Below are 6,000 nucleotides of genomic sequence, written 5' to 3'. Positions count from 1 at the left end.
TTGCTAGTCAGTGCCCATCAGTGCCTAGATGAGCAGGCACTGATGGGCACTGACTGGCAGCACTATGGGCACTGATTGTGGGCACTGATGGGGGACACTGATGGCGGGCACTGTGGACACTGATGGCATTTTTTTACCTCTTGTGTAATCAGGGCACTGGTGATCAGTGCCCTGATTACATTTCTCTGTGTCTGATCGGCTCTCCTCTTCCTCACACTGCAGGCTCCGTGTGAGGAAGAGAGCTGGCAATGAGAGATGATCTCATATGTTTACATTTGAGATCATCTCTCATTAGATGTTCCGATCATGTGGTAAATGGCCGCTGTGATTGGCCATTCACCACGATCTGTGATTGGCTGTGTCCAAGGGACACGGCCGACACAGATTTTCCCCGATGCGCGCTCACGGGAGCGCGCGGGGAGCCTGTTACTGGGAGGCTGTTTAAAGACGGCCTCCCGGAAATTAGAGCCCGCGCTGTAGCCTTCTTTCGGCTATAGCGCGGGCGGCAGGTGGTTAAAGTGCTGGTGTGCCCATACATCAATTTCAAGTGAAGAGGGATAGTAATGTGCTTAAATAAATTATAAAGTGCTCCTGTGCTTCAAATTATAATCCTACATTCCATCAATCCGTGCTATTATATAATAAATTGATATGGAGTGCCTTTGTTCCAGTATAACATATATGTATTAAGTGCTTTTTTCAAAGTGAACAAGTGTGCCAAAAAATACATATTTATACAAAAAGTGCTTCTATATGAATCTTATGCAAACAATTAATTCCTTATAGTGCCAAAATAATCATAAATATTTATCAACATACAGTATGTGTCCAAAAAAAATAAATAAAAAATAAATTCAGGGTGATCCGTAGTGATTAATATCTTCCTCCACCTTTACTTTCCGTGTCTCAAGCTTCTTCAGTGATATCACTTCTATGTGTCCTAAATGCTCACCTTAGTGAGGTCAGCAATACGCCTGTATCACTTGACCTTCAGTAACTGTGATTCCTTTTTTCCCCAACGTCGCTCGTATCCTTTTGGGGTGGTCTCCGTCTCTCCTGGTTAGTGATGGTCCCTTCTCCTGGGTTTCTGTTTCTCTCTTATGGGGGCTTTCCTAGGGTTCTTCTGCTGTCGCCTCCTTAGCTATTTTCCTTAAATAGCTACTTTCCTTAAATAATACCCGGAAGTTACATGACGGAGCGGGACGGAGATCCCGGAACGCAATTCAGGACACGGAAAAGTGTGATTTTAAATGTAAGTTTGCTATGATTTTGGAAATAAAAAGCTTTGATTTACTGCACCATGATAGCCCCATTATTTGCATCATATAGACATATATCTTGCGGATTTTTTCATGCATCATAAATAGAAGAAATAGATTGATTGATTTACTGGATGTTAATAGAACATTTTTTTTATATAATACTATATGTGACTAGAAGAAAAGTGAATTCAGTATTAAAAGGTTTCTGTATATACACACCCTGAAGTGCGATACAACCCCCCTATATATAAAAAACCTGACAGGGGTTTTAATCCATCTCCACTTTATCCAAAACTAAAAAAAAAGTTTTGTGTTTAGTTATACTAAAAACAAATGGGTGATAGGTGAGACAATCCCATGGGGCCACTTTTCTAGTTTTTTCTTTTGTGGCTCTAGCATTCTTTTTCCACTGCCCACCAATGTAAGGAGCCCTACTCCTGTTGACTACAAATTTAAAGGGATCCTTCTCCCACTGCCCACTAATATAAGGGGCCCTATTCCTATCGACTACAAATTTAAAGGGATCTTTCATCCACGATCACAAATCTAAGGGTGTTCTTCTCCCACTGCCCACCAATGTAAGGAACCCTACTCCTATTGACTACCAATTTAAAGTGTTCTTTCTCCTACTGATCACTAATGTAAGGAACCCTATTCCTACTTACTACCAATTTAAAGGGATCTTTCTTCCACTGATCACCAATGAAAAGAGCCCTACTCCAGTTGACTACCAATCTAATGATGTTCTTCTCCCACTGCCCAATTATGTAAGGAATCCTACTTTTATTGACTACCAATTTAAAGGGATCTAGCTCCTACTGATCACAAATGTAGCTTCTCCCATTGACTAACAATCTAAGGGTGTTCTTCTCCCACTGCCCACCATTTCTATTGACTACCAATTTAAAGGGATCTTCCCTCCACTGATCACCAATGTAAGGAACCCTACTGCTACTTACTACCAAGCTAAGGGGCTCCTTCTCCCACTGATCACCAATGTAAGGAGCCCTACTCTTGTTGACTACCAATCTAAGGGTGTTCTTCTCCCACTGCCCACTAATGTAAGGGGCCTCATTCCTACTGACTACCAATTTAAATGGATCTTTCTTTCACTGATCTCCAATGAAAGGAACCCTACTCCTACTTACAACCAAGCTAAGGGGGGTCCTCCTCCCACTAATCACCAAAGTAAGGAGCCCTACCCCTACTGACTACCAATATCCAGCCTAAGGGGCCTTTCTCTGTGCATCAAATATGCTAAAAATACCACTTTTCTGTTTATTTATACCTATTTATTTCTTATAATAGCTACAATACAACCTACTGATCAAACTAATGTAATGTAAGCTGTAGATATAATCATTTTTTGCTGGCGTTCTCTGGGAGCTGAAATATATTTCAAGGTTTTCTTTGTGGTCACAAGGTTGACAAAGGCTGATTTGGTATCTTTACTGTAGTAAAACACTTTTGATAGTTAGTGCTCTTATATAGAGGTCTATACATTGGACCAACTGAGGCAGAAAGAGGGATAAAGGGATTTGGTAAAAAAAAAAAAAAAAAAAAAAAAGAGACAGTCCCTTCAAATGTGAGATAGTTCAGACATTGTACTACACTGCACTGTGTAGTCCGATGGAATACAACCATAAATGTGTGGATGGGAGTGTGCAGCAGAGAGTGACAACACTGTTCCTGCAGCCAGACTGAACAAGGCAGTGTTGTCACACTGTAAGAAAAAATAGCTGAGGGACAATATTCCCCAGATGTTTCAGACTGGAAAGGAAGACCACAAAGTACTATTAATGAGTAATCCAAGTACACTGAATTGTTAGCCATCCAATGATTTTTAATGCTTGGTTTTGGATACAATTGCCAGTCAGCACTGACAATGCTGGATTACAGCTAACCAGCCTGGTGTTGAGCTAAACAAAAAAGAAAATCCATATTTCTGTTGATCCTGCAGCCTAGATTGCAATCCAAACATACATATACACATACCAAACATACACATACAGTACAGTATGGGTGCCAGACAACAAGGTGAAAAAGTCCAAAGAGATTTTAATAGTTCATACTTCTGCCATAACAAAAACAGCCAACGAGTACAACCCTCCCCCATCATCAGGGCTACAAAACTGATATTAAACCAAATAGCCCTGATGAAGGGGAGCGTTGTGTCCCCAGAAACATGTCAACTGTTGAGCTATTAAAATCTTCTTGGACTCATTAAATTGGACCTTCAACCTAAAGACCAGGTTTTGCTGCCCTGCCTTCTCTCCCTTCCACTCTTACAGCTGGACAAAGCAAGTTTTTTCTGTTGTAAAGTATTTCTTGCCTAGGTGAGAATTTCTCCCCATCTCCTGCACATGCACAGTTGTGCCGCAGGGCTCATGTCCCAAGAAAGACCTGCAGGACATCGGCGCATGCATTGGTTTCCCCGGCCATTTGCGCACTTCCGGGGTTTCCCACACATGGCGAAGACTGCTACCAAGGAAATAGAAAACCTTCCCAGCAGATGTGCAGACAGGCTCCCCCAGAACATGTAGACTAGGCAGAGCCTATGGGCACATGTGTGCATGCACCATAATGGTTGTACCTGGGGCAAAGGTACCACCATTATAGTGCATGCACACATGCACCAGGGTGTCGCAGCCATAGAATAGGTGACCTGGAGTTTTGCTTTAAAGTGGTTGTGAATCCTAAACATTTTTTACCTTAAAGCAGAGCTCCACCCAAAAGGGGAAGCTCCGCTTATTTGCCTCCTTGCTTTGTGCACTGGTACACAGTCACAGGAAGGGGCCATTCCCAAACTGGCCCCACAAAGTTGGAAGCATGAAATTGTCCAAAATGTCTTCGTATGCTGATGCCTTAAGAGTTCCCTTCACTGGAACTAAGGGTCCAAGCTCAACCCCTGAAAAACTACCCCACACCATAATCCCCCTCCACCAAATGATTTGGACCAGTGCACAAAGCAAGGTCCATAAAGACATGAGCGAGTTTGGGGTGGAGGATCTTGACTGGCCTGCACAGAGGTCTGGCAAGGCACAGCAGTTTAACAATGGATCATCCGATCAGACGGTATCAGCAGTACTCCACATCAAACTGGAACTAAGGAATCCTCATCCTGTGGGTCTATAAGGCTCAATCAAGGAGAGTGTGATATTATTTGAAAATGTATTGTTTAACCACCTCCCACCCGGCCACTGTACATATACGGCCGGGTGGGAGTCTCGTCCTTCTGATCGGACGTTCCGGAACGTCCTTCAGAAGGAGCGAGATCGCGCCACCGTGGGCACGCGCAGCGGCGCAATCTCGATGTGCCTGTGTCCCTCGGACACAGAGCAACAAGATGTGGCAGGAGGGCCCTGTGATTGGCCCTCCTGATCACATGACGGCTGTGTCCAATCACAGCCGTCATGTGATGTAAACACAGCCGTTGTAACGGCTTCGATCTCTTCTCCTCCTGACAGATCCTGTCAGTGAGGAGAAGAAGAGAGGATCTGTACTGCAGCCGGGGGGGATCAGTGAGTATTTCAAATTACTCACTGATCACAGGGGGGGGGGGGGGGTCTGTGCTGGTAATCAGAACATTGATTACATTGATTACCAGTGCAGCCCTGGGGGGATGCCCACCCATGACCACCAGGGATGCCCACTATGGCCACCAGGGATGGCAAACAGAGCACTCAGAGAGCCTGCCAGTGGTGCCCTCCCTATCACTGCTGCCCACCAATGACATCTATCAGTGCTGCCCACCAGTGCCCATTATTGCCATCTATCAGTGCCGCCCACCAATGCCCATTATTGCCCATCAGTGCCGCCCATCAGTGCCGATTAGTGCCGCCCATCAGTGCCACCTATCAGTGCCCATCAGTACCCATCAGTGCCGCCGATCAGTGCCCATCAGCGCTGCCTATCAGTGCCCATCAGCGCTGCCTATCAGTGCCCACCAATGCTGCATATCAGTGCTATCTATCAGTGCCACATATAAGTGCCCATCAGTGCTGCATATCAGTGCCCATCAGTGCTGCATATCAGTGCCACCCCATCAGTGCCACCCCATCAGTGCCACCCCATCAGTGTCTCCTCATCAGTGCCTGTCAGTGCGGCATCATCAGTGCAGGAAAAAACTTATCTATTTACAAAATTTTATAACATAAACAAAAAAAATTTTTTTGTTTTTTCAAACTTTTCAGTCTTTTTTTATTTGTGCACCAAGAAAGAAAAAACCTGGCGGTGATCAAATGCCACCAAAAGAAAGCTCTATTTGTGGCGAAAAAATGACACAAATTTGGTTTAGGTACAGTGTTGCATGACCGCGCAATTGTCATTCAAAATGCAACAGCGCAAAAAGCTAAAATTGGCCTGGGAAGGAAGGGGGTTTAAGTGCCCAGTATTGAGGTAGTTAAGCTATACATTTTAAACGATACCACGCTATCGGAGGTCTCTCTCGCCTTAATTGAGCCTTATAGACCCACAGGATGAGGATTCCTTAGTTCCAGTCTGATGTGGAGTTAGTACTGCTGATACCCTCTTAAACGGATGATCCATTGTTACACTACTGTGTCTTATCAGACCTCCTATAATCTGGGGTCGGCATTTCTGGTAAGCAGCTTGATTTACCTAGGTGGTAGTTTCAGGGATCATACTTAATTACAGCAGATCGTGTGGGCATCACTGTTAGTGCACACTGGACTGGATATATTTTGAATACACTTATGAATTGATATATAGTTTCAAT

This window comes from Pelophylax lessonae, assembly GCF_965119305.1.
Source record: "Pelophylax lessonae genome assembly, chromosome: 7".
Taxonomy (NCBI): domain Eukaryota; kingdom Metazoa; phylum Chordata; class Amphibia; order Anura; family Ranidae; genus Pelophylax; species Pelophylax lessonae.
Note: the sequence above shows the minus strand (reverse complement) of the source record.